At 44.0% G+C, this 9,714-nt stretch overlaps 1 long non-coding RNA gene across 12 annotated transcripts; it reads left to right on the top strand.

Moving 5' to 3' along the window:
* The first annotated feature begins 321 nt into the window (after window positions 1-321).
* Window positions 322-3,540, top strand: LOC119329594. 12 transcript variants are annotated; one of them, XR_005159617.1, is made up of 7 exons: window positions 322-771; window positions 872-969; window positions 1,230-1,359; window positions 1,654-2,113; window positions 2,198-2,298; window positions 2,600-2,868; window positions 3,342-3,540. It is a non-coding gene; the product is annotated as an uncharacterized LOC119329594 (long non-coding RNA). The 12 variants fall into 12 exon arrangements; XR_005159628.1 differs by having other exon boundaries at window positions 2,428-2,868; XR_005159620.1 differs by having other exon boundaries at window positions 2,425-2,868.
* Window positions 3,541-9,714: the final 6,174 nt, after the last annotated feature.

Below are 9,714 nucleotides of genomic sequence, written 5' to 3'. Positions count from 1 at the left end.
TTTTTCTACAAGGACTAGAAAAAAACTCTACTGGAGAGTCTTTTTTGATTAGTCCCTGGGGCTAGAAAAAGTCTTAGGACTTCTGAACCAAACACCCCCTAATAAGGACATTAAAACTGAGCCTCAACCGAGCTCTCTCACGCCATACTGATTTCTTGCCGTCCGTTTTAGTCATTGGAGAGTTTCTAGCCGTCAGATCTATTGTATCTATGGACCTCCAGCGCACTTTGAAAATTCTGGCCCAACTGTCCTAATGGGCAGCTGCTCCAGGAGAAAAACCGAGTCTTCTGGTAAACTGGGCCGCTTACCCAGCCCATTTTGCTCCCGTCCCCGAAAGAAAAAAGCGAGCGCTCCACACGGGGGTCGATACAGAGGAGGGGATCGGTCATCGGCGACAGAGGGATCGAGCCGCGCCTGATGCAGGCGACGAGGTCGATCGATCCAGCCGACGCGCGCGCATTGCGGCCGACGCGGGCGATCGCCTGCGAGGGGATCGAGCTGTCGGTGCAAGACGGGATCCAGCGGACGCACACATTGCGGGGTGACTCGGTGGGCGCTCGATCCAGCCGACACTGTCGATTGGGCTTCGAGGGACAAAGGGAAGGGACGCGAGCGATGAAGGCCGACGCCTCAGCTGATCGAAACTGCTCCGCGGTACTTATAGACGCAATAATAATTCAGTTTATGAGCCCACATTCACGCCGAGGGTTACAGAGGTATATGCCTATATATGCTTCCTCCCCTGCCACTCTTCGCTCACCCTGATGCTGGGTAGGTTTCCTCTTTTCAGTTCATGTAAGATTCAGTGCCAAGCAATTACATTATTCTGGCATCTTTGAGCATGATACTCGGGTAGGTTGCCTCTTTTCAGTTCAGGCTGTCTATACTCGACTGATTTGGGCACATCTTAGAGCTTGGTACTGGGATTATTTGTTCGGCAGTTCATAATATGAATTGGCTTTTGGACAGGTACTTACTCCACGCCTCATCCTTATACATTTTACCATCGATGTTTTTACGCTGCATGTGTTATTCATTATTGCCATGCTGCTATGTGGAACAGATTAGAAAACTATGTTACAATGTGTAAAAAACGTCCTTGATGTTTTGATCTTTAGAGGATAAATTGATGTCGGCTCAGACAACTGACTTATCGATCTGATCCTTTATGTTGTGTGACCGTCTGATCGTTGGTAGCCAATAATTTCTTCTCTTTGTCTGGTGTGCAGCACGCAAGAGAAAATCCCCTTAACCATGTTCTGTTCTGCTCTGCTCATGTTCTGATTATGTTAATCATCTGGCCAGTTGACAAGGGAACCTACCCTGAATCTCTTCCTATGATCTTATTCAACTTGTGAGGTGAATTGACAGATTATGCTTCTTATTAATTCGGTACTAATTTTGTGAACACTTATATTAAATAAGCTGTACATCAGTTAATGAAAAATACTACATGGATGTGAATTTTGTAGCAATAGAGAAGTATGCTTATTAGGACTATGCTTACATTAAGAATGTAGACAATCAATATTTTGCATGACATAGATACTTCTACATCAATCTTATTGTTTCTGTGCAGTGTTAGTTAGTTATCATTGCAGTATGGAACTTTGCATGTTAAGAAACTCCCTCCTGCTCCTTCCCTCTCCACAGTTGCACTCGCGCCGAAAACAAATTGGATCGTGGGCGGAGCACATAATTGCGAAGTGGAGCTGCTCAGATCGCTGTCGTTCTAGACTGATCCTCCAAATATTGCAGGAAAAAAGTAGATCATGCCGATGGCAGTGGCCGGCGTCACTTCCTCGATTCTCAACGGGTCTGTGTATTTCCCCTTCTGTGCATCGCCTACTTTCTACAATAAGTTAATTACTCGATTTGGTCTCCGTGATGTCGAATGGGAGAGGAAGACGAGAGGCTGAGCACGAAAGCATGCCAAGGAGAGTTGAACTACCACAGAGCGGAGGCTTGCCCTCATCACATATGTGTTTGGGCCCTCCCCACCTCGACCTCTACCGGCGGTGCCCTTCTCATGGTTACAGCAGCGTCTATATATTTAGGAAACTTTCGATCGTTATATGGTCCAAATGGACGGGCGTGGCAACGTGGTTAGAAGGTGATGCGCTGGTTCTAATTCTCGTTTGTTGTCTACATATACTGTTGTGTTCTCTGTCCAATTCATAATTTCAAATGATTGCAGCATCTCTACAAGGAGGAATTCGAGCTATGTGCTGCTTGGTTTCTTTTGTTCTTCCAGCTGAATCTGCCGGCATACAATGGCTAACGGACAGGCCAGTATCAGTATGCTCTTATGCCTCATCTCACTATCTTAGTTGTACTATGTACCCTTTATTCGTATGATATGATTTCACTCTCTATGATTGTTTGAAATAATCAAAGTACACATACTGTTCCTGCCCTATGTAGCAGGTTATTGAGCAAGGGAAAAATGCGCAAAAGAAAGACAAATGTCGTACAAGGCCTGAGGGATCAAATAAAAATATTGTTCTTCCCAGACCAAAATGAACGAAACATACCTATTATAAACTTGCAGACCAACCTTCTTATTACCACAAGCTTATTTTTACACTGTCCTGCCCAGGTACAAGGTGGGTCTTATTGATGCTGATGAATTAGGGGAACCTGAGTTTGTGTTCTTTGCTTCAGTTGCTGAACAAGCTATTGGCAAGAGACTTGAAGTTATCATGCACGGTGCATCAGACAGCCCATTTGTTGTTCCTGCAGAGTTATCAGTCTTGATATCAGAAATTCACACTTCCCTTAACTATCAATGAGAAGGGCCTTAAGCACGGGCAACTCTCTTTCTAAGTGAACGGAACATCAACAGAGACATCTGTGTAAGCTAGCAAGGTGTGTAATTTTGCTTAATACCGATATCCAAATTTCCAATTTATTTACTTTCACCTATCAGTATATCTCTTTGATAGGTAAACACAAAGCAGACATTTAGTGCCCACCCCTCAAAATATTGCAGCGTGGAGCTTCTAATTCCTCTCATGTATCATTGTTTATCCTCTTTTTCTTACCTATAAGGCTAACGCAGATACAACAACAATAAATGCAAACAAATTTATTCATCAGTTACAGATGCATGCTGCAAAATGATAACTGAATACTTATAAATGCCTGAATATCAATCGCCCATTAAACACCGTGTAATGGTCATTAGCCTGTCCTCTCACACACCATTCTAATATAAATATAGAACATATCCAGTATAGGTTGAATTATTAACCAATTCCTGCCAAAAGGTACCTACGTTCTTAGTTTATGTTTTGTTGCATGGCTTTTTTGGATCTGACATTTTCATACCCTTCTTTCAGATGGATAATCCTACCAATGAACACATTCCAGGAACTGTTGAAGCATGACAGAAGGCCCAGTCCAAGATCATACTTCCAGATGAATTTAGAAATGCCAGCCCGACAACAAATCTAATAGCCCAATATCCTTGCCTTGTTTAATCCTCCTGTCATCTCATGTATACCTCTGGCTTTCAATATTCAATAAAGGATGGAGCTACACAACTAAAAACAAAATCTCAAGCTAAAATTACAATACAGAATTACTAAACAATGTGTCAACGTATTTTCGTATCAATTCCTACCATTAAATCGCACAAATTGACGGGCGCAGCAACGCGCGCCGGCATGCCCTCTCACGCCTCCATCCTCCTGGTCCGTTGGATCTTAATTTCTGGTCGTCATCTACCGTTGAATCCTCGTTTCAGTCTAAGCTTTCGCGACCTGGGCCGGCTGTCCGTTAAACCGCTACTCCCGTGGAAAAATCGAAGGTTTCTGGTTAACTGGGCCATCTATCCAGCCCATTTAGCCTCGAGCCGTCCGAAAAAGACACCTCAACCACTCGCCGCAGAAAAAAAGAGAGGACAAATTGCTCGCTTCCCTCCCCGACCTCTCCTCTCCCTCGTGACCTGGAAGAAAAAGGAAATCGCCGCATCGCCTCTCCATCACCATCTGCATCCCCCTGTTTCATATATTTATCTCATGATCTTTGGGGCGAGACCCTAGACATACTTTTGCGGCGGCGGCGCCCTTGCAACGCGCACGTCCGTGCAACCGCAGCAGCCATGCCCGACGAGCCTAATCTCGGCAAGTACATCGCCTGCATCATGTACCTGAAGTCGCGGGACGGCAGGAGCCATCGCAGGCCGGGTTGAGGAGGCTGAAGAGCGGCTGACCCGCGCTCATCGTGCACCTCTTCCGATCTCTCTCCTCTCGTGAGCCCTGGGCGGAGGAGGGATTCGTTGCTGCAGGAGGGGATCGATAGGAAGTAATCATTCTTCATGGCGGATGATGTGCGCCCCACGTAGGTGGGGCTTATTGGCTGGTTTCCTCTCTGTTTCCATCCTTCGCTGCATCGGTACAGGTACGAGATTATGTACCACAAATCTTTCATGGATTCGATGATTTTAAGGTCTGGTCTCCCAATTTTCCCTGGAATTTCTTAGAAAGAATGGCGATGTGTACCACGAATCTGATGTATTGTTGATTATGTTTATTTTTGGGTTCACGAGAATAAGGTTGGGAACATAATCTTCACATTTCACTTGAAGGAAATTGAAGCCTTAGCAGGTTGATATGGATCATGCGAAGAGCTTCTCCTGATGTGGCGGCCTTGTGTGATTATTGATTGCCAATCATTGTTTGTGGCCCAATATGACTGGTTTCAATCCTTTATTCTTTGTTTTTCTACAGCCTTAGGTTCTCAACTCTTGCTCATCTGCTCCTTCCGGCTCAGCGTCCTTGGCGCAAACAAGAATCGGCAATGATTATATTGTTAGCTCGACCACCAGGTAGTCATGGTAGTTAAATCAAGTGCTTCGCAAAACCCCTGTAAGGAGATGGTGCTTTGCAAAATTCAAGTTTGTCTTTCTGATGCTACACTTCCAATGATACTATTTTTTTGTCACACTATATTACAGAAGTGCAGCAAAAGCATCCATCTACTCAACGTGTGATACAAGATGATCTAAGATGCTTGCACTGCCAATTTATTATGCATATTGTGGTGAAAGTTTGTTTCTCTGAACTCCTTATATGTCAAATAAACTACTAGGGAAGGTGATGTTCTCTTACGGAGCAACTCTAAATTGTGTTATCTGGACCCTGTTTCTGTATTGATTACCTTGGCTGACTGCTTTACCATTTAAGACATTATGTTGCTTCACTTTGAGCAAGTTGTCTTGCATGTTCTATTTGAGCGATTATTTCACTACCTACTACAATTTGATAGTGCGTTTGGACATGATTTTTCTCTTAATAAATGTCCTTATTGTAGATCATATGTAATTAACCAGAGAAGAGCACCTCAAATCTGAGTTAGCACACATTTAATGCAACTGATTTGATTGTGCATTCTATGATGATTTTTAGCTTAAGAAACTTTTGCTTCTTATTGTAGATCATATGGAATTCTTCAACCGTAGAATAACACCTCAAATCTGAGATAGCATACATTCAATCTGGCAGGCAAACAAATCTGAAGAAAACAAGAAACGGTCAATGATAAGTGATACTGACTTTTTATAGTCAGTCAGGAATCTTTGGAATTGTTCATCTACAGTTTCTATAAATAAGGCGACATGTTTTATTAAAAACGTTCCTTTGGACCATCCAGATATGAAGTATTTTTATCGAATTGATCAGATTACTGCTTTCTTTAATCCAACTCATGTAAGCTCTATTTTTGCATGTTCATGGCGAATACTATAGGCATGTTGAGAACTAATGCTACTCTGCTAAGTGATACCTCATTTTTTTAATTGATACAGTTTTGATATGGAAAATTGTGGCACTGGTAAACATAACATTTCTTTCTAATTCAGTCATCAAGTACTTGATATACTTATGGACTCTTGCTACCAGTGGCGGAGCTTGCACAAAATGGTTGGGCGGGCCAAGCTGTTATGATTACTACTAACTGTTATTTTGTGGGCTGTCTATAATAGGAGGAGAAGCTCCAGAACTGGGCGGGCCATGGCCCATTCGGCCTTGCCTAAGCTCCGCCAGCCCTTGCTACCATTATAATACAAAACAGATACGTGCAACAACACACCATCTTGGGTAAGTGCCTATGCTAATTTCTGTCAGTTTGATTTGTATTTTGTGATTTTGTTTAGTTAGAGCTTGAATCAAAAAATGATAGTACATTATGTGAATGATTTCCTTCAGATATAGTCCTTTTGAAGATTCAGCATGTTACACATGTTACCAGCTAGCACATCGACCATTTTGGTACATCAACTGTTGGATGAGAAATCTACGCTATATATATCTGGTTTGCACTGCTTATATTTTATTCCAAATATTACCAGACACGTATGTTCCCAAATAATGACATTGTTCTTCAAAACTAAATAATTGTTATGTTCTTTAAAATGAAATAGACACGTGGAAATATTTGTTGAAACCACTACCATCCCATTGGAACAAACTGGATGGCTACTATTCTGCATCATTAGGTTCCTCATGGAGAAAATGTGTACACGACAAGAAATCAGATAATATCATTTTTTTCTAGGTAAGGGTAAATCAAAGAACATCTAAAAATAAAGATAAGATATCAGGGAAGAGATAAGATTTGAGCTGGGGTCCATGGGACAATACAAAAAACCATGTTCCATAATAAGCCCAATGAATATGATGGGACATTCATACTGCACTCTCACGTTGAAAAGAAACTTGAACTCCATGTTTTAGAAAATATTCTAACACTATAATAAAACATTCAAAATCGATGGGCGCGGCAACGCGCGCCATCGATGATCTAGTTGCCATGGAGACCGGCCCTGATTAGATTATGGACTAAGCCCTCTCTAGTACTAACCGACCCCACTTTGAGTCTATTACATGGGCCCCCCACTAGGTAAATTGTTTAACTAAAATAATTTTAACACATGTCCCACTGACATATGGGTCCCACTGCTAAATAAAACCAATTAGTTAAAATAGTTTAACACCAGTCCATGCCATGCGGGCCCTTTGACCATGTTGACCAGTCAACGTTGATCGAGTCAACTGCTGACTGTGCACTGTTGACTTTTACCCTGGCCCATTGTCAGCCACACATTACATCCCTGGGTACACTTCTCTGTGTACCCATAGCATTTAGTATTTATTCGAATTTCGAATTAAATAAAATAATAATTTTAGAAAATGTATAAAACTTTGAAAAATCATATAAAATAATCCATAACTTGGATGAAAATGTTTTATGCATGAAAGTTGCTCAGAACGACGAGACGAATCCGAATACGTAGCCCGTTTGTCCGCCACACATCCCTAGCATATCAAACACGCAACTTTTCCCCTCCGGTTCATTTGTCCGAAAACGCGAAACACCGGGGATACTTTCCCGGATGTTTCCCCCTTCCGCCGGTATCACCTACTACCGTGTTAGGGCACAGCTAACACGCTCATTGTCATGTCATGCATCGTCATGCTTATGTTTGCATTATATTTATTGCTTTCCCCCTCTTCTCTCCGGTAGACTACGAGACCGACGCTGCCGCTGTCCAGTTCGACTACGGAGTTAACGACTCCTCCTTGCCAGAGCAACCAGGCAAGCCCCCCCCCTTGATCACCAGATATCGCCTATTCTTCCCTCTACTGCTTGCATTAGAGTAGTGTAGCATGTTATTGTTTCGATTAATCCTATTCTGTTGCATAGCCTGTCATTGTTGCTACATCTGTTGATACCTTACCTGCAATCCTAAATGCTTAGTATAGGATGCTAGTTTACCATTAGTGGCCCTACATTCTTGTCAGTCTGCCATGCTATACTATCGGGCCGTGATCACTAGGGCGGTGATCACGGGTATACTATACATACATATTATTCAGGTGATGACTAATGTCGGGTTGGCTCGTTGAGTACCCGCACGTGATTCCGATGTGGGGGCTGGAAGGACAGGTGGCTCCATCCCGGTAGAGGTGGGCCTGGGTTCCCGATGGCCCCCGACTGTTACTCTGAGGCGGAGTGATAGGGCAGGTTGAGACCACCTAGGCGAGAGGTGGGCCTGGCCCTGGTCGGCGTTCGCGGTTACTTCATAATAACATGCTTAACGAGATTTTGGTATTTGATCTGAGTCTGGCCACTGGCCTATACGCACTAACCAACTACGCGGGAAAGATATGGGCACTCGACGTTGTGGTATCAGCCGAAGCCTTCGTGACGTCAGCGACTGAGTGGCGCGCGCCGGATTGGAACGTAAGCCTGCTCTTGTATTAAGGGGGCTAGTTCTGCTTCTGGCCGCGTACGCAACGTGCAGGTGTGCAATGGGTGATGGGCCCATACCCCTGCGCACATAGGAGTTAGACTGGCGTGCTAACCTCTCTGTTGTGCCTAGGTGGGGCTGCGACATGTTGATCTTCCGAGGCCGGGCATGACTCAGAAAAGTGTGTCCGACCAAATGGGATCGAGCGTGTTGGGTTATGTGGTGCACCCCTGGAGGGAAGTTTATCTATTCGAATAGCCGTGTCCCTCGGTAAAAGGACGACCCGGAGTTGTACCTTGACCTTATGACAACTAGAACCGAATACTTAATAAAACACACCCAGACAAGTTCCACAGACAACCCGGTGATTGCTTTTCCACAGGGCGATGAGAGGAGGATCGCCGGGTAGGATTATGCTATGCGATGCTACTTGGAGGACTTTAATCTACTCTCTTCTACGTGCTGCAAGATGGAGGCTGCCAGAAGCGTAGTCTTCGATAGGACTAGATATCCCCCTCTTATTCTGGCATTCTGCAGTTCAGTCCATCGATATTGCCTCTTTACACATATACCCATGCATATGTAGTGTAGATCCTTGCTTGCGAGTACTTTGGATGAGTACTCACGGTTGCTTTTCTCCCCCTCCCCCCCTTTCCTTTCTTCCTGGTTGTCGCAACCAGATGCTGGAGCCCAGGATCCAGACGCCACCGTCGACGACGACTCCTACTACACTGGAGGTGCCTACTACTACGTGCAGGCCGCTGACGACGACCAGGAGTAATTTAGGAGGATCCCAGGCAGGAGGCCTGCGCCTCTTTCGATCTGTATCCCAGTTTGTGCTGGCCTTCTTAAGGCAAACTTGTTTACTTATGTTTGTACTCAGATATTGTTGCTTCCGCTGACTCGTCTATGATCGAGCATTTGTATTCGAGCCCTCGAGGCCCCTGTCTTGTATTATGATGCTTGTATGCCTTATTTTATTTGTAGAGTTGTGTTGTGATATCTTCCCGTGAGTCCCTGATCTTGATCGTACATGTTTGCGTGTATGATTAGTGTACGATTGAATCGGGGGCGTCACAATCAAGGTGGGGATCATTCCCTTCTTTTTAAGGGATGTGATCAATGATTTCGTTCATCCCACTCGCGCATAATGTTATGAGTATATTGCGAAGTGGAGAGGCCTGTAGCGCAGTAAAAGGACCTTTGGTATTTCAACAACCTATAAAATGGGGAACGACAATCGCTATCGGTGTACGCCTTCTGAAAGCGCAGGTTCACTCCCGGAGGGGGTGAATGGGAGATTTTTTGTGATTCGTCAAACTCTGAATAATTTGGCGAAGATCGGAGTGAAGAAATAGAAACACAAGGGAAACTAAGTCATCACAAAATCAAAGTACATTCAACCAGCATAGAGAAGAGTGAAGAACATGCAATCATACAATTATAAATGCATGAACAGA

Source organism: Triticum dicoccoides, chromosome 1B, assembly GCF_002162155.2.
Source record: "Triticum dicoccoides isolate Atlit2015 ecotype Zavitan chromosome 1B, WEW_v2.0, whole genome shotgun sequence".
In the NCBI taxonomy this organism is placed as follows: Eukaryota; Viridiplantae; Streptophyta; class Magnoliopsida; order Poales; family Poaceae; genus Triticum; species Triticum dicoccoides.
The sequence above is the reverse complement of the archived record's forward strand: the minus strand, read 5'-3'. Positions and strand labels throughout refer to the sequence as shown.